Source organism: Onychostruthus taczanowskii, unplaced genomic scaffold (assembly GCF_017590055.1).
Source record: "Onychostruthus taczanowskii isolate IOZ18803 unplaced genomic scaffold, ASM1759005v1 scaffold18, whole genome shotgun sequence".
Classification (NCBI taxonomy): Eukaryota; Metazoa; Chordata; class Aves; order Passeriformes; family Passeridae; genus Onychostruthus; species Onychostruthus taczanowskii.
This window is the reverse complement of record NW_024499017.1, coordinates 10,090,100-10,113,538: the sequence shown is the minus strand read 5'-3', so window position 1 is coordinate 10,113,538 and position 23,439 is coordinate 10,090,100.

Here is a 23,439-nt window from a genome sequence, read left to right as displayed (position 1 = left end):
CTTCCCAAGGAGGTGACAAAAGTCCTTCTTTGCATTTGTTCTGCAGCACAATCCCCTCAGAGATCTCGAATATTGTACTTGACCATCACATTGCTCGGCAAAGTGGGAACAGGCTTGTTCTGTGTCTCTCTCCCATGGCCTGAGAGGGCATCAATTTATCTCCCCCTTCCCACACTATCTCAACCTCCACTCTTCCCTCATTTAACAATGCATCACCACGTCTTCACTTAAGAACACGATAGCTCTTTAAAGCATTTCTGCTCCTGTCTCTCGGAATTACACAGTTAAATCCATTTGGCGTCTTGTCAGTTTACTCTTCCTGAATACTAAATTCTTTTCCTTTAAATAAGTAGTCACTAGGTTGTGTCATTAAGAATTTTGGCCATGCTTAAACCTGAAAAATAAACAAAAATATGAGTAAAGTGATTCCTGATTGCGCTCCCACACAAGAGGCCATGATGTCCTACATAATCAGCCTCTTTCCATATGTACAAAAAATTAATTTCCATTCTGTATTAAAAATAGCACCAGAATGAACCAGATTGACACTAAAATCATTTCAAATGGAAAGATGATATTAAATGTATCAAAACCACCTTCACAGCTATTCAGGTACCAAAGGGAGAAAAATAAAAGGAACTATGGAGTATTGATGAGGAGGTTATTACTAATGGCTTGAAAATTTAGCAGTCCCCAGGCAGAGTGTGTCTTGGAGTAGGAAAGTGGCTTGAAGGTGGGGTGAGCATGGATCAGCTGGGCACACAAAGTGCTGAACTTTCCACCAACCTGCTGTGTGAGTTGAGCAGACCTTTGCCTTGTTTTCCCTGGTGACAAGGAGAGCAGCCACACAACTCTGTGGGGATGATGCTTAATCTCTTTGCAGCTTGGTTACTTTAACGTGGTGTGAAGCTTCACAGCTTTAGGTGTGTTTTTTTCTGAAATGAGGAGCTGTTTGCACCCAACTTGTTGTGCAGTTGGACAGCCAAGGCGCCTGGGGACTGTGGATCACCCAAAAAGTCATTAGCAGAGCAAGGGCTGAGACCTGCACCACCACATGCTAGGCCATCCCACGACCCCATCACGTGCTGTCCTAGCAAGGGAAAAGGGTTTTGGAAAAAGAGTCTGTGTCGGCTGAAAATGTCAAGCTGGTGGTTTGAGCCATTGCTTGCCCCCACCCACAGAATCAGAACCAGATTTCTTCTCTCTTTGAAGCTGACTAACATGGTTTTTCACATAAAATCCATTTACTCAGGCTTTATGCAGGAGGAAGAAGGGTGAACTTCCCCCTAATGCTCAAAAAATACTTTGATATCCTAGCCTGGAAGGCACCATCGAAGTGCAATGGATAATTATTAATGAATTAACTAAATGATTAATTTAGTTAAAAGCTAAATTATTTAATTATTCATTAAATTAGCCCCAAATGCAACAGCAGCGCTGAGACAAGCACTCAGTCTGCACGGCAGTAAAACAACTGACATTAAAAAGTTGTTTTCCCCATTATTTAATGAATTAAAGCTTTGGTCATAAACAAGTCATCCAACAGCCTTTTCAGTCATGGGACAAGTGATGCCTCTCTGGTGTGTCGTTACAGATGATAGCAGTGAGAGACTGGAGACAAAATGAGGTCGTTCCTAATGAAGATGAACTTAACCTTTTTGGTGGTGGGATGTCTAAAGCTAATTAATCGTGTTCTTAGAAACTCTAACAGAGGTGATTAAAGATACGTCATTTAACAGAAACTTCCCTCAGGAGAACAATTGAGGGTTTACCAAAACTGCAGAGGTTTTTCAGAACTTGAGCACATTTTCTAAGTAAGACCACGTGTGAGAGAAAGAGGGACAGAGAGAGAAAGTGAAGCCAGATTCATTTCTGGTGTGAGACTCCACTGAAATCAAACACAATAAAAAATAATTTGGTCTTGCTCATTTTTCAGCCTCACCTCTAAGCCAGGCTTTTAGGATGTCCCTCTTCAAAAAAAACTAATTGAAAGCAAAAATGAGGATGGGCTGTCTCTTGCTGTGTGATGGTTTACCTCCTCTGCCATCAGAGAAGCTTTAAAAGAATTACTTATTTTGAGCACATGTGCAGGTGTGGCTGCACAGCAGAGCCAGCAGTGGCTGGAGGTCACTCAGAGCAAGGTGCCACCCTGGACAGGCAGCACAGACACTCAGAGGAAGTTCTTTTTAGATCATAATTTGAATGCATCAGGCAGAGCTCTGCAGAGGAAAAGTGGCCTCTGAGGAGTTGTTGAACATAAGTTCAAGGGCAGGTGTTCAGGTAATACTCTAAGTGCAGTGGACACAGTGAGAAATAATTTCTCTCATCAAGGGTTTCATGGATTTTATTTGTTAGTGGAACCACTGTAGAATATTCCTTTTCCCCCCAAAATAACAGCTAAAAGGAAATGACTGTAAAGGAGCATTTCTGTGATGGTGGGCACTCATCCAGGATGTGGGAGATCAGAGTTGAAGCCAGGCTAGGGCTGAGCTTCCATGTGCTCACCCAGCTGCCTCTCCACATGGAGCAGTCCCAGCAGAGAGACTGGAGAAGCTCTGCTCCAGGGCAGTGGCAGGGAAATGCCTCTGGGATGTGGGAGAACAACTCTCTGCTTCCAAGATCACAGGAGTGTGTATTTCCCACTCTTTAGGAGCATGGCCCAATTAGCTGTTTGCATCTTTCTCTCGAGACGCTTCATTTTGGAGGCTAGAAACCTTCCCTCACAAACATTTTGATGAATTTGCTGTAAAACATGTTTTCTTTTCTGGCATACTAAAGTTTGTGAACAGAAAGAGGCTCCAGCAAAAATCCTCAGCCAGCTTTAGACAGCACATAACGCAGCAGATCAATCTCCATGCTTCAAGGCACCTCTGGTCCCTAAGCACTGCCCTTTCTCCCTGGAGACTGCAAGGACAGGCCCAGCCAGATGTGCTGGGTTGACCTGGGCAATCAGAAACGTTCCTGGCAGGGAAACATCTCCTCAGCCTCTTTGCAATGCAGTGACTCTCCTCCTCTGCTCAGCCCCGTGCTCCGTTTGCTCCCCAGTTCCCTCCTGTGAACACAGGACGTTAACTGGCACTGCCACTATCATCTGACAGGGCAGAAAGGAGCCAAGCTGCACTTGGGAAGAGCTGTTGAGCCAGCTCCATGAAGTCTCACCATTTAGACCATCTATCAGCAGCTGGAGTCCAGTCCTTGCTTCAGCAACATCCCAAACAGACAATTAAATCTATCCTCCTAGCTCGTCCTGTTGAAGTCTGCTGGCAGGCACAAGGCTGAAGTTATGTCTGCCCTTGAAAGATTAGACCCCTTATTCTCCTCTAGTGCTTCAGATAAAATAGTTGGAAGCCAATTTCTTGTAAAGTTCACTGGTTTTCCACCTGCAGAGCAGCTGTGGGCAAAGGGCCTTGTGTTTTATGACTATTAATAATTCTAGCCGGTGCTACAAAAATATATGAGAAACTTCAGCAATTTTTTCAGTTCAGTACTTGAATTCTAGAATTAGACTTTGAGACATCTTGTTTCACACATACTGCAGGGGCGGAGAATGGAGACAAGTTGTCATGCATGAATGAAGATGCTGGGAATTAGATGAAAGAGATTTTCCCACCTCCTAATAAAAGTCAAAAGTGACTCATCTGAAATACAGGAGATTAACAGTGGCCAATAATTTCAGTACTGCTTGGATAAAGTTTGATGTTGGATATTTTCATGAAAAATACAACCCAAGAAAATCTGTGTGAAGCACCCGAGAGCCAGAAACTTGATGGTTTCACGTTAGAAACATTTTAGGCCAAAATTTTAAAACAGAACTCTCTGCTCTTTTCTCCCTCAAATCCACAGTTCCTTAAATCTGAAACAGCTTTTAGACAGGTTTTTTTTGGTCTCTTCCTATAACAGGATTGACAGGTTTCAGAACATCTATTTTGTAAAGGAAGAAAGAAAAATGGTCTCAGGTTAGTGGCCATTAATATGCCAGCTGCATAAATCAGATATCTTCTACCCTGGACCTTAATATTAAAAATAAAATGTCTGCATGACACAATGAAAAGTAGGAAAATAATCACCAGTAGACCTTTATTTCCCCTAGGTTGCAGGGAGGAACTATGGAAACATTAACTATAGAGGCATTTAAAGAGGTATCACTTAAATTTATCAGGATTTCTGGCTGACAAAGTGTTACTTTAAACTGATTTGTAGTATCCATCAAAAAGTAGGTCTTCAAATGAAAAGATTTAGATTTTTAATGCAGGTCCATAAAATCCCAAGGACTTTTGGGCAGTGAACAATGAGGTCAGCAGAAGCCAGGGTGATCTACAGACTCCAGAGGTTCTGTGTCCCACTGTTGCTGCAGGCAGATATTTTCAAGTTCTGTTTCACAACACTGAGATCTTGAAAGCTCACTGGGGTTTGTCCTGGGTTCTTGGCACCACCTGTAATTTCTAGCTCTGTTACCAGGTGGGAGGGGACTTGCACCTGGTGTAGTCCAGGAATTTGGCTTGGAAGTAACAGGAGCTGCCTTGGCACCAGCAGACAGGTTCTGGAAAAGTTTTATTAGTGTGTTATGCAAGAAAATGATCTGTTTCTTCTCTGTTTCAACCGGGAAGAGGCCATAAACTTTGTCCTTTTGAGGCTGCAGTGGGGGAGGTTTCCTGGCTCATTCAGGTGCAACTGTCAGTGAAGGAACAACAAGTTCAGAAAAAAATACTGTCCAAACCACTGTCCTTCTGTAGATCAAGAGGAGAGCAACAGGTCAGCGGGGTCTCCTCCATCCTTCTGCATTAAGATGTGCTAAGACTTCTCTTCTGAAGCCTTTTAAATGGGATCCCTGAAAAAAAAAAAAAAAAAAAAAAAAAAAAAAAAAAAAAAAAAAAGCCACAGAACCTATTTTCTGGGAAACCTTTTCTCCATCCAGCTCGTATTACAGCTGAGCTGCTTTACAGACAGGGGAAGAAATCCCGAGCTCCATTTCAAGTTGGGGATTTGCAGACCTGAAGGTCTCAGCCTCTTCAGTGGGAGAGTGTTGAGAGAGATGACATAATCATACATTAACAGCATGATAAGTTACTTACTCCTCTTACTCCTCTCCCTGACACTGAAACTTGGCTCTGGGGAGGCAGCCAGACCATTGTCTGTTTGAAGGAGCAAAGGTGAGGCATCACACTGGTGTTTCTATGAATATTTCATAGCTCAGAGCAGTAACCTGTCTGTTCCCTTACAGATGCCTAGCTATGCTTTAAACAAAATGCAGAATGCAGCTATAAGCAGATGTACATTTCCTTAAACTCTCCTTCGTACATCAGTAAGTTGACTGAAATTGCACAGAGTGTGAAAACTTTGTACAGAGTGGAGGCAGGAGGGAGGAAAAGAGATCTCGAGGGTCTGACAGCAATTTTCTAGTACTCTTTTCAAATGAGAGGGAAGCACATAATCGAAACCCTCACAACAAACCTCATCTGCTGCCCGTGCCCTGCACGGGGATGTGCTCCCTGTGGCAGTGGCACTGGTCCCAGTGCAGGAGACAGCAGTTCCAGGTGATGCTGGGGAGAAGAGCTGTGCTGTGCTGCTCATGATACACAAGCAGGCAGCTGGGACTCCACCACGCCAAAGGCAAGGGTAACCTGTGCCCCTAACAGTGACTGCCCTCTCTGTGACTCTTCCCTTTTCATGGACTCAGCACTTCCAGTCCAGCCTGTTTCTTTGCAAGATATGACTAGAATAAAATTGTGAAAAAAAACCCCAAAGTATTTCTCAATAGTGTTTTATGCCCTGTACTAGTCTTAACCTCTAGCAGAGTTCCCCAGAATTATCATTGATGGTGGCCTATGGATTGATTTTTAAATTTTGTTGCCTGGCTTTTTCTGGACTTCTTCACAGTGTTAAGTACAGGTGGCTCTGCAGTAAAAAGTGAAAATTCTGTGTAGTTTTTTGTTATTAAGATAATGAAAGCCTGCAGCAAATTTATTTTTTTTTTATTGCACAAATTTTCACAGCTAACAAGCTCCAAAAGCAGCAATATCCTGGTACATCTCCTACGTGCTTGTACTGCTAGAGGAAAACAGGTAGCTCAGAGGACTAGCAAATGCCACGTGCAGTAATTTGATGCACAACTGCCATTAACAATAATGGGAATTGTATGTCTGATGATCCATCATGCAGAGCAAAGAAGATTCAGCCCTGGGGGTTTGCTGTGCAGCCTTCAATAGTGCAAGGCAAAGAATGGAAGCAAGAAAAGGCTGAGGATCTTGTTTGTCCTTTCCTGCCCATAAAGCCATGCTAAGAACAGCATTTTCAGTCTCATGGAAAATCTACACCTCTGTTTTTTTTGGTTTTTTTTTTAATTGTTATTTGAGGAGAGGGGTTTTAACTGATAAGGCAAAAAATAAAATCTACATCTCTGTTTTTTTTTTTTTTTTAATTGTTATTTGAGGAAAGGGGTTTTAACTGATAAGGCAAAAAAAGTTTCTAAGCCCAACTATCTAAGTCCAGACTGAACCAGCAGCTGGTAACCAGGTGATTAAGGACCCTTCTGCTCTCAGCCTTGGGGCTTGGTGCTCACAGGGTCAAGAGCTTTGCTCTCTGTCTCTCTTCCCTTTTGAAATAAGCAGGCTAAGCTGTGTAAATGGCAGCAAGGCCCAGAAGAGTCTTGGCCCAGCTCCTCTCCCCAGTGTTATTTGATGAGCTACCTCAGCACTGTAGCTGGTTTAGAAAATAAAATAAACCCACAGTTTCCATCTGAGTTCTTCCAAACAGCTTTAATTATTCATTTCCTAAAATCATAAATATAAAAAAACATTTTGTGATAATTTTCATCTTTGTTTAGCTGATTTTACATGGATTTTTTTTTCTCCAAAAAGAGTACTCAGTTTCCTAACCAAATTTAGTTAGGACCCAGTTTGCAAAATTTGTCCCACATCCATCTGAACAGAGAGGCAAAATGCTCCCCATGGAAGAGGATCTCACTGAGGAAATAGGACAGTGCCTGGTGCACAAGGACAAAATCTGGGACAACACAACTCATTAGATTTCTAAAAACAAATGGACCACTGCATCATCTCCCCAGACTTCTCATAAGGAAGCCTTTGGAAGTGCAGCCTGTTCTTGATTGCTGACCCTAAAGTCCACTGTATGGTGATTTTTTTTTTTCCTTAATGATAATTTTATTTGAGGCACAGTCTTGCTCTGAAAAGTCACTCTTGGCAGAAGTTCAGGCTCTCTTTGTGCTCTGGGCTCTGCTCTTCAGTGTCAGCAGGGAAATGTATTTTCCCTCCTTGTTGCTCAATCAGTGATGGAAACCAGGCAGAAGTAGAGGGCAAATGTTGGACTTCAGTTTTAGGTGCATGCCCACACTCTCACACACACTCTCAAATGAGTTAAAATGAGCACACTAAAACATGATAAATTGGTGATTTGAGAACTCAAATTGACTTAAAATTCTTTTGCTATGTGTGACTAAGTGTGGAAAAAGAGAAAATGGGAGAAAAAGAATGTGAGCTTCAGATCCAAAGCAGAACCTGCAGATCTGTCAGGCAAAGATGCTTTTGAGCTGGAAATGGGACACATCTTTTTTTGAGGTTTCAGAGAACTAATGTTGGTCTCTTGTGTGTCACTTCTACCTTCATGTTTTGCACTAAGTTGGAGTTCACCTTCCCTGAAGGTTTTTCCCTTCAAGGTTTCATTTCTCATCTATTTGCCACTACCTGGGAAAAAAATAAGTTACATAGAAGATAAGCTGAAGGATTGTTCTGAGACATAAGGATTTCTTACAGTTTGATGTAGTTCCTCACCCTGCCCCTTTGAAGGTATCTCTGCAGTGTGACACTTGAAACGGAATAGAAGAGCAGCCATGGGATGCTGCCAGGAGAATTTTGGTTCAAAATCCTTCTGTTGGCAATTTATATGTGTTTTGGTTTTTTTATTGGAGAGCAGAGTTGTTTCCCAAAGTGGGAAAAGCTCCATCATTTGCAATATCTAAGAGCAGTGAATAAGGTATTAAAAATTCATTATCTGGCTCAGTAGTAAAGGGTTTTTAAGGCTTAGATGCAGAGTATGGACAAAGTGGCCTAATAGCCTTTTTTCAGCTGCTGTTTTCATGGCCCTAAAAGGCACTTGACTTAAATAATTCACTGCTCTGTGTTCCCAGTAATCTCCTACCTGTCCCTTTCAGAGCACGCACTTGTACTGTATTAATAAATGACTTTACATTTGTGTAGTCATTTTCCTACTACCTGTCTCTTCTACTTTTTCTGTATTTTTTGTGACCTAAGAAGTCCTTTGGAAAAAAAAAAAAAAATCTTGCTTAATCTTTGCTACACATGTCCCAGTGTTTTATAGCTGCAGCAAGGGATGGAAAGATGGATATTTTTCAGCAGTATAAATGCAGGATCAGGCACTTGGTGAAATCCTTGATTTGATCATGCAATGGTGGTGACTGCACACAAATGACCCAATTACAGCTCAGGCACTTGAGCAGTCATTTGTCCACACCCTGGCATGCACAGTGGCACATGGGTGATGTGATACACAGATGTCTACGCCCTGCTTAGGACAAATAGAGTTGAGATGTTTGAGATCTGCATTTATTTAGGTTTTTATTGCCACTTTCTGATTGACAGCTATTCAGAAGAGTGTTTCCCTGAGCAATGTTTGTATTCTCCAGGTAGGAGTGTACCCTGCATCTATTAAGACCTTCTGATGCCTGTCACTTTTATTCTACTGAATAATATACCTGTCGTTTTAGCTAACGCCCGACTCCCATTTTTGTGGGAGCTGTCTTTTTCTCTTTCTTCCAGCATCAGCTTTTCAAAAATCACGGGTTGCATCTTCAGAACCAGCCCCTAAATCTGCTCCAGCAATCAACCACAGGTGCAATTTCGTGAGTACAACCAATTGCAGGAGGAAATTATGGAACTTAAAGATCAAGCGTCACCCTGATTTGTAAGCACAAATAGCAGGGATAAACGAAGTCGATGGGAGCTGTAAGTGCTCCATTTCTCAGTGGAATGCTGCTGTTTGCACCCACAAATTAGATGATAGGAAATCAAATCCTGCTATTCACACTGTCAGTTGATTGCAAGACTGAGGCAGGAGACTGAGACGTGAAGTAAGTCCCCCTAAAAATGTGATCCTCCAGGCTTACTTGTGCTTTTCCAATAAAGGCAGCATTTGTCACGCGTTGTTGGCTAATCTGTCTGGTTTGGCTTCTTCAGCAGTGGGTGGTATCCCTCGCTTCGTGTTTTCTGAAAAAATTAAATTAAAAAATGGGGAAACAAAACACAAAGCAGTGGGGATGCAGAGAAGTTGCTTGTGGGAAGCAAAGGGGTAATTTTATAGGATACAGCCCCTTACACACTGATCCTTTACAGTAAATATCAATTATAAGAGTCAGTTCACAAATGCTGGGACAAGAACTGGGCAAGAAACTCGCCCTGCCCCATTCCCCTGCCCTTTCTCAGTGTGTTTGGGTCCTTGGAGCACATGTTCCTCAGGCCAAGACGGCCTCCCAAGATATCTCTGTGCATTTATAGTCCCCATCTCAGTGCAGTCTGGTGGCAAGAGCAATTGCAGTGGATAAATCACTCCATAATCACTGTGCCTTCTTGTGTGTTCCTTAAAAATGAGGTGTGAAATGTTTTATGTAGTCCCACTGTTGGGTTATAGGTTAAACTCAAATCCAGAAGTATTTTTTGAGCCTCTTACACTTTGGACTAAGAGGTAATCATTTACTACCAGCTATCCAGAATTTTATATCTATATATATCTCAGGGGTTTCCTAATATACACTTAGTAGTTTGAACTCGACCATAATTACACTGTTATTATCTTCATAAGCTTTACTTATCTCATTATCAACTCCTTCCCATGCTGGAGGTCAGTGGAGTCTCCCTTCTATTAGCCATTTAATCCTTTTACCCAGTAGCTCTGTTCTCATTGATTCACTTACTGTATTTCTCTGTAGCTAATATTTCTGACATTTCAGACCAACCTCTCCCCTTGCCTTTTACTCTGTCCAAAGTAATCTCTACCCCTATAGATTCTGAGTTCATTACTGCCTGCTTTAGGAGTGCTGCAGCTCCCCAGTAAAACCTTTATGGTTTTGTCTTTGGAGTGGTGCAGGGGCTGCCTGTCCTTGGCACAGGGTGGGGCTGGGGGACACCACTGAAATCTGCATTATTTTCAAAGGGATAGGTGAAGATGGCTGTGCTGGTGGCAATAAATAAGAGGAAGCCTTTCCCATAACTAGGAAAAATTACCATTCTCATAACACTGCTTTCATGGATTTATATTAGGTATCTTAGCTGATGGATATTGTGTTGTTTTAGAAATAGCATTTATTGATTTTACTCTCCCTTTGAGATACAATTAACATTTTTGAGGCTTTGTTTCTCAGTCCCTTTCCATCATATTGCCATTCACACGTGATCTTATTCGATGTGAACCTTGGTTTGTATTTCTGACTGGGACTGTTGCTGCAGAAAGGAGATTCTGTGGAGGAAAGGGAGAGTTTGCTTTTGAAAAGTCTCCCAAGTATATTCCCAATAAAAATTTATTTCCTGTATACTAGCTTGAAGTATCACTGAATTATAATTATTTTAGTTATTTTTTTTTATTTTAATGAGATGACAGTTACTTAGGCATCCAGAGTGTTCTTCAGTTCTTGGCAGTCTTAAGCTGAACACGTGCTAAGTCTAGCAAGGATAATTACACCAGCTGTGACCTTTTTGAACACATATTTGGACCAAAGTAGTTTTCAGTCACTTCTGATTGACTTAGAGCTTACTTGAATTTGCTTTCTATAAACTTCAAATATTACCTTCCTGCTGCTGTGTTACTGTGCATGTGTGTCATGAGCAGTTTTATCATTTGATATTTGTTCCTCTTTACGATGCCTGGTGGCTTTGGGGAAGCTGCACAGAAGGTTGGGACACAGGTCCAGGTGATGCTTTGGGCTCAGGTGGCTGCTGCAGGCTGTGAAAAGTGTCCCAGGGATGGGCACAGGGTTCCTGCCCCTGGGGGAGTCAACCTGTGGTGCCTGAGCAGCTCAGTGATTCCTCTTTTAATGCCTCAGCTCTTAGGAGAATAAAGGGGAGATGAAAATAAAGAGAGATAAAAGTTCTTCTTTTTTTGTTCTTTTTTTTTTTTTTTCATTTTTGAAGAGGATAGCTGAAAATGTTTGTTCAAGGAGTTATTGGTGTTCCTAAGAGTCTCCTTGGATCAAGTGGAGTTTTGGTTCTACTTCATGGTTTTTACACCTATAATGCTACATCTTTAGCTCTGGTTTACTATTAAAAGGCAACTGCTTAATTAAGAGAGCTTTCCTCAAGAACAAATGTCCTGCAAGGTATTTAAGAGAAATTTTACTTCTGTTTTTGAGGTACACCCCTGAGTGTGCAAGCTGGATAGCAGAGTCAGTGAATGCAGCATTATTATTAATTTAATCTAATAAACAGACTTAGCATTAAGTGTGTGAGAATAATTTGTTGCTATTTATGCATTCCTCCTCCTCAGCACTCCTATGCTCACAGGACGTATATAGTCACATTTTATTATTTCACCTATTTTGGCTTCTGTGCTCCAGGGCAGGCAGAGCTGGCAGCGTTTATCGGAGTTGGTTTCTTTCCACTAAACAATTTCACTGTTGACCAAACAGTGCTGTTTGTTTCTCTGGGAAGGGTGTGCTCCCTGTGAAATCCAAGGAGCTGTCAGAGTGGAGACTCATAACTCCAGGCTGCTGAAAAGATGCTGGGCTCCACAGGGCTTTGTAACCTCCCAGCTGCCACGAGGTTTCCACCACTGCTGCTCTCCTGTTGAGCAGAGCTGGGTTTGTGTCTGGGAGTGTTTTCCAAGGAAGCTAAGCAGGGGTAATCCAGTTGTTGGGCAAACTACACCTAAGAGGATTAAAGAGGTGCCATTTTTATCTCCTCTCTGATCACTCACTTCTGTTTAAGGTTAGAGAGGGGCTGTACTACTCTGAATGCTGCGCTCTTGTGTCTGTGTCTGCCTGGGGCTGCCCGGGAGAGCCCCTTCCCTTGAGAAGTCCATTTTGGGGACATTTGTGACTCCCCAGAAGGATTCTTGCAACAACAGCAGGGCTTGTTTGCACTGGGCAATGGCACAGGTTAGCAGAGTAGAGCAGTTGCTGCTGGGAACAGGAGAGATTTTAAGGGATTTTACTCATGGATGGCTCTAATCTGATCGTGGTGTCTGAGTGTTCATTAGTGCTGGGAGCCCAGTGCACACCTCTGGAGCACAGCACATCCCCCAGGGTGTTTCATCCCAGCATTTGGGGATGCTCTGCCACATGAACCAAACCAGAGAGGGCACGGCACAGAGGGCAGCTCAGTGGTGCACTGCTGATGTGCCACCAAGCCCTAACAAAGAGTCACTCCACATTTTGCAGCAGAAACAAAGCTTAGAGAGTGCTTTTAAACCAACCTGCAGCCTGTACAGATCCATCTCCCCTAAAACCTTCTCTCTGTCTCAGACAAGCCACTTGTGTTCAGATCCAGCTCATCTAGCACCAGGGCCACCACTCCCCTCTTAAGCCTTGGTGATATTTTTTTGCCTTTGAATTCCCTGGCTGTGAGCTTGGCCAGAGCTACTCCTGCTGCTCGGCAGAGTCCCTCAGGGTGGAGTCTGCCATCCAGGCTTTGCCTCCATACAGCCCTTAAGTGGCTGCTGAAGGGGTGATTCATCTTAACTCATTCTTCCTGCCAGCTTTTTTGCTCTACACCACACTCTTGTTTGTTTAAACTAATACAGTCACATATAAAACCCTGACAACACATGCTCAACACGCAGGTAATAAAGAGGGCATCCTCTCAACAGCTTGTCCTCTTCACAATCCTTATGTTTGTGTATTGCTGTTTCCACTGAAACCCTGCAGGCTGGGATTTTGCTTGTGTGGAGGCATCAGGCTGAATAGTCCTGTAAAAATCCACCCTAAACTGTTCATTTGGCATAATCATGTGGTCTTAAAAGCCAATAGATGGGATGTAATACACCATTAGCTAATCATGCATGCTCCACTGAGCTGGATTTGTGGTCCATGCAGGTTGCACACAGTGCTGTAGATATTGTGGCCCAATTTTTCCCTTGTTCCAACATTTTAACTCTGCTGGATCCCGTAGTTAGAAGTGGGTGATGAAGATGTGGCAGTGCCCAGGTGTGTGACCCCTGCAGCAGCCACCCTGCTGGAGGCAGTTGGACCCAGCAGTGCCACACATGAAACTGGAGCCTGCTAAGAGCTCCAAGCAAAACTGCTTTTTGCATTTGTGAAAAAAAAAAAAAAATGCCCAGCATGAAGCAAATTCCTTCAGAAACATGGATGCAGGTTTACACCCAGGAGACTACAGTAAAAAAATAAAATGCTGCATTGATTTAGAGGACCTAGAAGTAAAGGAGATTTGGGGGTTTGGGTTGGTTTTTGGGCACGTTTTAGGGTCCCTGTCTCTGACACATCTCCAACTGGGAAGATATTGGTAAGAAAACCCAAAAAGTTCTGGCTTCCACATACAACATTTGTGAGTTCTAGCAGTTTTTTACAGGAAGCTGGATGCTGTCCCCTACACAGTCTGACCTGCACAGTCGGTGCTGCAGGGCTCTCACAAGGTGAGCACCAGGAGCAGCCTGAGATTTTCCTACATGTTAGTCTTATGAGCCATAATATCCTGAAAGTCTTTCTCTCAAATATATCTTGGGATATATTCGCAAGAGGTTTTTTTTACCTTGGAGAGAATCCAGGCCTTGTTCTTTTAGGCTATAAATTCTTCAGCGCAAGGATTTTTGTTTTCCTTTATGTCCCCAATGCACCTGGTGCCACTGCACCACTCAGCCCAAGCCACGTAATATATTACCATATGAAAACATCATTTGCATTCAGCCAAGGCTCTTTTTATTCTCCCTCAGAGGGCTCAGACCTCTGAGAGGCAGATGGGGTAAATCACACCACGCTCACTCTGAAGGCCACCCGCTCTAACCTGGCCCAAACCCAGGCTCTGCCCAGACCTCCCCACCCCTTACACTCCCAGATCCCTCAAAACACAAAGGGAACACAGAGCTGGCCCTTATCTGTGTAAGAGGTGAGCTGGGGAATGTGGCCCCAAGTGAAAAATCAAGGCAACACCACACAGAACATCCAGTGAGGGGAAAAAAAAAAAAACCACTCTGGAAATTTCTAAGTTGTGATGATCTTGTGAATTCCTTTAGCCTGCATAATAACCAGGATCATTAAAATGAAAACACTCTGCCATTACAGCCGGGAAAGGAATCTATACCACTTATATGATAATACTGTGGAGCTACATAGAGGTTCATGAAATATGGATGTGCTTATATGCACCATAGTCTAACTTACATTTGTAATGCTAAGTAAAGTATCTCCCTGCAAAACACACACCCATGCAAAAACATTCCAGTGGGGAAGGCTTCGTTTGATTTACCTCAGGTTAGCACTCTGTTTCCATATTATTGTGGCATTTTATTGTGCTTGTAATGCAGAAATTCTGGCGTTGAGCCTTCTCATGCTTACATTGATGGATGGGAGGTCACTGAGGTTCAGCTCTGGGTCATTTTCTGCACCTCCCTTTTCCTGACATCTATCTGTACTGCTAGCTTCCTGTTTAAATCTTGGATTTTCCGCTTTAGAAACTGCAACTAAATTACATGTGCTGCATATTCTACATGTGAGCATGCCTCACACACACAGGATTATTATTATTTGATAATTATATATTTGCAGTTTCAAGATATGCTCATAGCCATCAGCAGCCATTTATACAGCACAGTGTCTAAAGACGCAGGAAATTATCTTCTGTAGCAGTGAATTTAGAAACTAAGGCTACACACAAGCTTAGTTTTGTACACTTTAGGCTTCACCTTCCAGCATGGGAAGGTTTGCATGGGTAGTATAAACATTTATGTGTTCTCAAATGCACTAAATGAAAGAAGGACGTGATCACAATGACAGAATAAAAAAATACATCCTGAACTCAATACACCCTGAATCTTAGGGCAAAGGTTAAGAGACTCTGGATTTATCATTTTCAGTTTATGTGGCTGAATTATGGCTTCAGGTTGCAACTGGTGTTATGCTGTAAGCACACAAATTCGTGGAAATCACCCAGAGGAAAGTGTACTTTTATCAGCAAAGGAATGGTTGGAGATTTAATTAAAATAATGGTGCCTTAGCCACGAAGGACTTCTCTATTGCTCATTGGTACTATATAATTGCTTTCAAGTGTCATGTTTCTGGAAAGGAAAGGAATATTTTTTGGATGCTAAAGAGAGAACAGGATAGATCCTGCAGTGATGGGGGACTTGGCCCAAGCCATGACAAGCAGTGCCACTGGCATTCCTGGCCCTTGGCTCTCTTCCCTCAGCAGCAGGAGCTGCAGCCCTGGGATGAATTTGCAATCCAGCCTCTGTTTAGTGCAAATGTTTGACACAAAACTGTGCTTGTCCACCTGAACCTCCCAAGTGCGGGGTATTGCACAGACTGGACATTCAGTCTTGTGGGGAACTGGGGTATTTTTGAGGAATTAAACTTCAAGATTAAACAGTTTTCAAGACACTTCTCCCAGCAGGGTCTCTCTGTAGCACAGCTGGCACTCGTTGTGCTGCCCCATGAATTTGGGGATGCTTGAAAAAGCTTCAGTGAAGCTCCTTGTTCTGCCATTTGTCCAGGGGATTGTGTGCACAGGGAGTCTGTAATGGATGGACCCCACGGGATGCTCAGCTTTGCTTTTGCTGATGCTTTCCATTGCCAAGTGACACATTAAGCCTTCAAATACTGTGTCTCCTTCTCAGTGTGGAGATTTTTGGGGGTTTTGTTGCAGGACTAACCCCAAACCTCCTGTGGCTCCCCAGGACCCTGGGGCTGAGCCCTGCCCTAGCAGAGGGGGGCTGTAATTGCACAGACAAGAACCAACAAGGACAAATCAAAGATAACTCCTGCTCCTGCAGTTTGATACATTTATAAACACTTATTTTTTATTTCTTGCAGCCTTTAGGACAAGTGTCTAACAGCCTATTTTTCCTTGGGTTTAGATTTTGAAGTCTGTTTCTCCCCAGGAAGTTGAATGGATGAGCAGGAGTTTGATATTATCTGCCCCTTGCTGTGGAAAATGTCAGAGGCATGCCATGACAAATGCCACTGCTCTCCTCTTTCAGAGGCAGGAGCATCAGCTGCCAGTCACGCACAAACTGCTGGTGTGTATTACCAGGCAAGTAAAGCTGGCTTTTACCCAAATCCACATTTGTGGAAGAAAAAATGCCTGTGCATTCCTTTGTGGCAGAAATGAAAACCAAGATCAATGACTGACTCTTTTTAAGTCTTATGTGCAAGGTAAAACTACTCTTTCACTCTGTGATAATGTCAAGTGCAGAGAAATATACACCCAGCGAGGTCATGGTCAGTTCAGGAGAAATATGGTTAAGAATAAATTGCCTGCCTTTTCTCTGTGTGTGGGGGTAGGGAGTGGCTTTTTGGTAATGAACAGTGTACTGAGTGGATGACTGACATATCTGGATGAAATATCATGAAAATTAACAATTATGGGAATTTTTCTCTATTTATTTTTAATCTACGTGATATTTTTATTCTTAGCTTCCTGGCTGTTCCAGGGTTTTGGTGAAGGCAAACTGCTCCTTGCTGGCTAGACATTGATTTAAATGTTGTCAGGTGCATTTGGCAGCACAGCCCCACAGTATCCCTCGAATTTACAGCAATGTGGGGGCGAGATATGCATGGAACCACTGCAGAGAAGCTGGAAACCAGGAGGGAGGGAGGGAGATTGCCTGGCTCAGACCCCAGCCAGGAGCTGAGTGCAGCTGCCCACAGCTTGTGGTGGTTTTCGTGGTTTCTTGTCAGGAATAGCAAGAAGCCACCCTGAAGGTGCCAAGTGGGTGAGAACCAGATCTTCCAGAGCTTTAACCACAGCAAAGAGCTGATGGAGGAGCAGGAGGTGCAGCTCCCTGCTCCACTGCCAGGGTCAGGGGAGGGTCAGCCACTGCCTTTGCCCCCTGTAGCAGAGACAAAAACCATGCCAGTCCTGCTCTGGGCACCATTTTGTTTAACTTTTTCTGTTCCCAGAGAAAATCAGAAGTTAATTTACAAAAAAAGAAAACAAAACTTGGAACACCCACAGCTGAGGATTTCCTCAGGAAGGGTTTTTCTGCTTGATGGGTGACTTTGCATCCATCCAAAATCTAAATTTGCTGTCCGTGTAGGTCAGCATTAAAAATTTCTATACAATTTTGTGTGATAAACATTCAGAGTTCTTTTTCCTTCATAAACAAACCCTGACCTCACCTTTCTTCTGTGTATCTCTGTATTTAATTTAGACTTTTAACTAATTTAGCAAAATTACCATTGAGAAAATCTCCCTTCTTTATCCTGGAACAACATTCCAGTTTGGGGATCCTAGTGCTGCTGTGAAATGTGTAACAGGGGATGGCTGAAATGGACACTTTCCTTTCTGTGTGCAGCTCTGTTCTTCCAGCCTTGGGCACCCAAGGCTGGAATTTGGATCCCTTAGGGAGGAGATTTGCCAAACCACCTTTGGTTTGATTGTTTCTTTATTAAAATTAATTTATGAAACTGGGCATTAGAGGAAAGGCAGCACTTATAATCCATCTACATTTTATAACAGGCCAGCTCCACAGTCCTGCTTGGAGAAGAAGTGTGGAGGAAGCTGGTGGGGCACATGACTGCAGGGAATCTGCACTGGCTGAAGGACAAACTGGGGTGTCAGTCTGGAGAGAAATAATAATTAGGGGTACTTTGGGGATTGCTGATAAGCCTTGTTTTATTTAATGAAATGAAAGATGGAGTAAACACCAGATAAATTCAATGTTTTCTAAATTGTGAAGTGTTGTATCAGTTTGGGAAAAAAAGACATAAATGAGGAAAAATAAAAAGGAGAGGAAGAAGAAACTTCCTGGTTTAACATTGTGGTAAAATTCAGGTTGTTGTAGTGTGCAGTCCAAACAACTGGAAAAGAAGAAATCTAGGAGGTAGGAAATCAGCTGGGGTAGGAAAAGGGACTGGAAAAGGTAGGAAATTAGCTGGGGTAGGAAAAGGAAGCAGCAATGACTTCAGGCAACTGCAGAAAGCAAAATGAGGATAATGTGGGTTATGCAGAGCAGGAGCACAGGGAAGGCACCCCGGGTTAGTGCTCTGTGTGTGTGTCATGGGGAGATGTCTCTTTAATGCCACAGAGCAGGGCACCTCTGAAATATTGAGGACACTTTGTCCTGAAGGCTGGAACTCTCACAAATGCTCTGTACTTGCCAAAACCTGCTTGCAGTGAGGATCCCGGGAGTTTTGCCATTGATTTCAATGGCAGCAGATTTGGGCCATTGCTGAGACCTCTCTAAAATTGACCCTTGAAACACAAAAGAGGCTGACAAGTTAATTTGGCCTCAGAGGTAGGCAGCCAGGGTGATTAGGGAGATTCATTTAAAAGACAATATTAAAATAATTGACTGCACGTTGGCTGCAGGGATGTTTGGCAAGATAATGGCCTTAGCACCGGTTATCTGCAGGCAGCACCCAAAACTGAGGTGCTAAATGTGGATCAGGAATGTCCAAAGGGCCAACATCTGGACTGAAAAACAACTATGAGAAATAAAGGTTGAAATGCAAAGTCCTTTGCCAGGATGAAGGGCAGCCAAGGACTATTCATCAAAAAGAAGTGCTAGGTTTTAAAAGACAGCGAACAGAGCACATGAAATTAGAGTGTAGCACTAAGAGGACTCTTTCTCTCCTGGTTTCAGTTATTCCATAGCAATTAATTGGTTAGATATTTCTGGACAGAAGTTAGAATTCATTTTTGTTGACAGCAAACATTTCTCATCCCAGATGCAAAGCAATAATTTTACTTTTCCTTGCATCTTTTGGAGTGATTGCACTTCTCTAAATCCCTCCTGTTATCCTCTTGTGATAGGGCTTTAAGAGGACATTAGAGGCTCAGTTTCTTTTATGAAGTGGTGACATTTGGGGACAGGAACATGCAAAGACACTCCCAAGCCTGCAGAGAGCACCGGGTTTGTACAACCCTGTCCCTGTTCAGGGATGGAGGATATTGGACTGATCTCTCTCTGACAGATTCCCTCTAAAGACATAATACCCTTCATGGGAAATAGCTAGGTATGATTTGTCAGTACAGCAGGAAACATTGTTTAGAAACATCAGAATGCAGGTGTTTAATTTAGCTTTCATCTGGGGGCCACTAATGGACACGTTGTTAAATAGAGCATTTTACATCTCACTGCAAACCACCCCGAGCTGCTGGGAACTTTTCAGGGCTGATTGTCACTAATGCCCACCAGCATGAAAGGGCTCTGGAGAAAATTATGTTTTTCCTGACGTGAGATGAGGGGTGTAAAACTGTGTCAGGAAGTGCTTCCATCAAACCCTTAATGCAGAAATGTTTGAGGACAGCAGAGAGCAAATTCTGGGGTTCACTGAGAAGCAAGCCAGGGTGGAATGAACTAGAACATCAAAAACTGTTAATCAAAATCAAGGGGAATTTCAGACATCTTGTTCCTCAGATATCTAATTTTGGTTTATTATAGATCCTTATTTGATATTACATATTTCATATCCTCACCCCAACTCAAATATAGTGACATTTGCAATGCAAAGGAGGTCATTGTGTTACTACAAATGAAAAAATCACTACTGCATTTGTTAGCCCTAATCTATGATCTCATCTACAATATTTTATTCATAAATGCATATCTGCAAATCTAAAGTTAGTATCCACATAAAGTATTATAATAAACACCTATACAGAAATATTGGAGGATAAAGAGGTGAAATAAATCTTTCCACTGCTATTCTGATTTTTTTTTAAAAAGTTCAATCAGCTCTTATAATTCAATATCTTGGCAGTGAGATGAGCAACAGATTTAAAGGGCTTGATGCATTTCAGTGGAGATGCAGGAGGAAGGAGGCTTCTGACTATGACTCGGTATTGCCATCCTTGAGTACTCAGAGATTTTGATTTAACACCAAAGAAAATATTTGCAACTTCTTTTAATAAAGAATAAAAAGAAGTAGATAATGTTATTTGACAAATAGGCTTTGTCACTTCGGGGTTACATTTCACTGTACCTCTCACCTTCCTGTGGTATTAACCAAATGCCAATATCCTTCCCTCATTCTGAAGGAATTGTTCTCAGTATTGGACAGAGAAGAAGAAAACAGTTGAAAATTTGTCAGAAATGTGCTGTTGCCAGACAGCTGATAAAATTGAAGACTGATAGGGAAATGTGAAAACTCCAACTAGGAAAAGATGCTTGACAAATCCTGAAAGACAGCAAAGGAGCATGGATATACTTGTCACAGGGATTGTTTGTGCTGCTGGGAAGGGATTGATGTGCTCCAGGTGGAATCTCTGCTGCTCTGGTCCACAGGGGTCTGGGGCTGTGGTGACAATGCTGTGCCTTGCTCTCAAAGGTGAATGACATGAGCATGATGATTTCACAGGCATTTTGTGTCAGCACCATAGCAAGAACTTCCTATTTATCTACAAATTGGTGTCTAAATACCAAAAGATATTTTGGTCCTCTGCAGGATTTGATGAGTGTTTAACACTGACTTGTATGTTTAAAAATTATGCATCCTAAGCATTTGGAAACTAGTTAAAGCTAATGTTTTTAAATTGATACAGCTCTAAACTGTTTTCTCTGACCTACTAAAAATCATGCAACATTGCAGTCATAAAATCCTAAGTGAGCAAGATGAAGTTGTACTCCCATAACTCCAGGACTTCATAGAAAATGAAGCTATGGCAAGGTTCAAACTAAAGCCCCAAAAGCTGAGCAAAGCAGTTGAGCAATACCAGTTATAGGTAGCTATTTTCAAATTTTGGCTAGACCAGCAAGTTCTTTAAAGTGTGATCCCAAGTAAATCTGGGAGCAGTGGCAAGATTGGGATCAGAGCCTCTGTTTGCCATGGGCCAGGACGACCCCAAGTTAGAAGACAACATTACTCCAGGGTAAACCCAAGTTAATAATACCCATGTGGAGGCCAAATATGGAATTTTTTTTCATGGAATTGCACACACCTTGCATATTCCTTGCATATTCCAACATATTTCCCATGTATGTGCATATTTGTATAGATAAATACATGAATGATTGTGGAATGCATACAAATAGTGAAACATTTTAAGAGCAATGAAACTGTTTAAATATTGCTCACAAATATTTTTGAGAGATTGCATAGCTGATGAAGGAGGTGGGTTTTCCCTTCCCCCCCACCTCTTTCCCAACAGAAAACTTTAGAATGCATTGCATTTATTCCAAAATCAAATTTGCAGCTCGCTAAACTTTTTGTGTGTTTTCAGAAGGCACCTACAGAATGAATTTATCAGAAATAATTAGTGTTTTTATAGCCAGTGCTGATGGCTGCAGCATCACATTCTGGTGCTGGTTTGTATAATTGCAAATCATTTCCTAGAGGTGTCACACAAAAAGCAGAAGATGCCTTTTGGAGTAGTGTAGTGCCCATGGAATATAAGATTAACACTTGTATAGTACAAGAAGACATTTAAAGACTCACTATCTTTTTTTTTTTTTCCTTTCTAACCTTGTTGATGTCATGAATATCAATTTACATCTTTCTTTTTTTGAGATAATTTAACACTCCATTTAGTCATCCTTGGTAATGCAAATCAGATCAATTCTCCTGCCAGACTACAAGGTGATCTCCATTGTATCCCTTGGAAATGAGAGATCCATTTTTCTTCGTTTATTTTTATTAAAAGAAAAATCCTCCTTTTTAAGCCTTTTGATAAGAAACAATTGAGAATTCCAGGAATTTTAATCAGGGAGCAAAGTCGTAACCACCCAAAAGTATTACCCTTTCCTCCTCAGTTATTCTGTCTGCCTCCTCTCCCTCCTTCCCGCTCAGCCCATTTGCATAATGTGATTAAGAGAGCAGTAATAATTACAGCAGCACATGAGGGATGTACAGCCTTGCACGCTCCTTCTAGGAGGCACCAATGCTGCCCTGCACATTTCCCAGGCATGTGAAAGAGCCTGCAGGCTCCTGGCTGTGTCCCAGCTCCACCTGCCAGGTCCTCAAGCTCCTCTCCTGGCCCTGTCCCACCCCATGGAGCTCCTGCCCTCCCACATCATCCTCAGACCCCACAGAGGTGCTGATCTCCCCCAAGGCAGAGTCGTCCCCTCACTGTTTTGCCCTCCTGAACCTGTTCATACAAAGGCAGAGGATTCTGAGCACTGCTCTGTCCAGCCTCTGTTCTAGCTCAGCCTTCTCAAGGCATCGCAAGGGAAACAATTTTCCATATAGAAACCAGTGGGCAAAGGTTTAAAAGCCTTGAAGATCATTTGTTTTTCTAATTTGCTTGCTTATGTGGTTTTTGTTATCACAGCTTGAATTGCAGACATTTTGTGTGCTCATGTGTATTCTGTTCATGCCTTAGCTCTGCCCTACCATTAAAGGCTACTGAGGCAAACATCATCTTAGAATGAGGAGATTCAATATGGAATTTCCACACTGTGTTACAAATCAGTTAACCAGGACCAGTTCACTCAATAATCACCATTTCTCAAAGCCTCTCAGGTCCTTTCCAGCCTCACAGCATCTCCAGGAAGGGGGAAGTGTCCAAGCAGGGATTGTTATCAAAGCCCCAGAATAAACCCCTCCTGCCAGAGCAGCACCCGCTGATCAGTGCCTTCCCATCCTGCTGGACACACACCTGTTCATATTAAAGAAGAAAATATACATTGCCTCTTTATTTTCATTACACAAATGCAAAAACAAGAGCTGAACATATGCTGTAAAAGAGGAAAGACCTCAAGGACTTGTACCTTCATGGCATAAATCAGATATAAATATATTCAGTGTTTCAGAGGGGAGAGGAAATCACATCTATGGGAAAATAGAGTTTTTTTTCTATTATGTGCATCCAGGTGCAAAAAAAGAACCTCAAAATCATTTGACAGTGTCTTCAAGCCAAATAGAGGTAATGTTGGGGTTTTTTTCTTCTAGAAAGGATTATCTGTTTTGGTTGTTCTGGGTTGGGTTTGCAGATAAGGGCTGACACTTGCTATCTGATAGCATTGGTATTTCTGCCTGGCACCAAAAGCTTGTTGTTGCGTAGTGGAAAGGTGCTGTGAACACTCTTGAAAACAAATACATAACACCCAGAAGGAAAGCAGAGCACGTCAGAGCTGAGTAACATAAAAAACCTTCCTCTGCTTCTGCAGGAAAGCCCAGAGGAGATGGGTTCCCAGGGACCACACAAAAACTCTCCCATCCTGCAGCTCCCAGGGATGCTGGGGATGGGGATGGGCTGTTCCAGGCTGCACAGACTCCCTGGGCTCTTGAGCAACTCACCAGGGCTGGAGAGAGGAGGAGGAAGAGGAGGAGGAGAGGGAGGCCAAATATCCATTGCATAAAACATT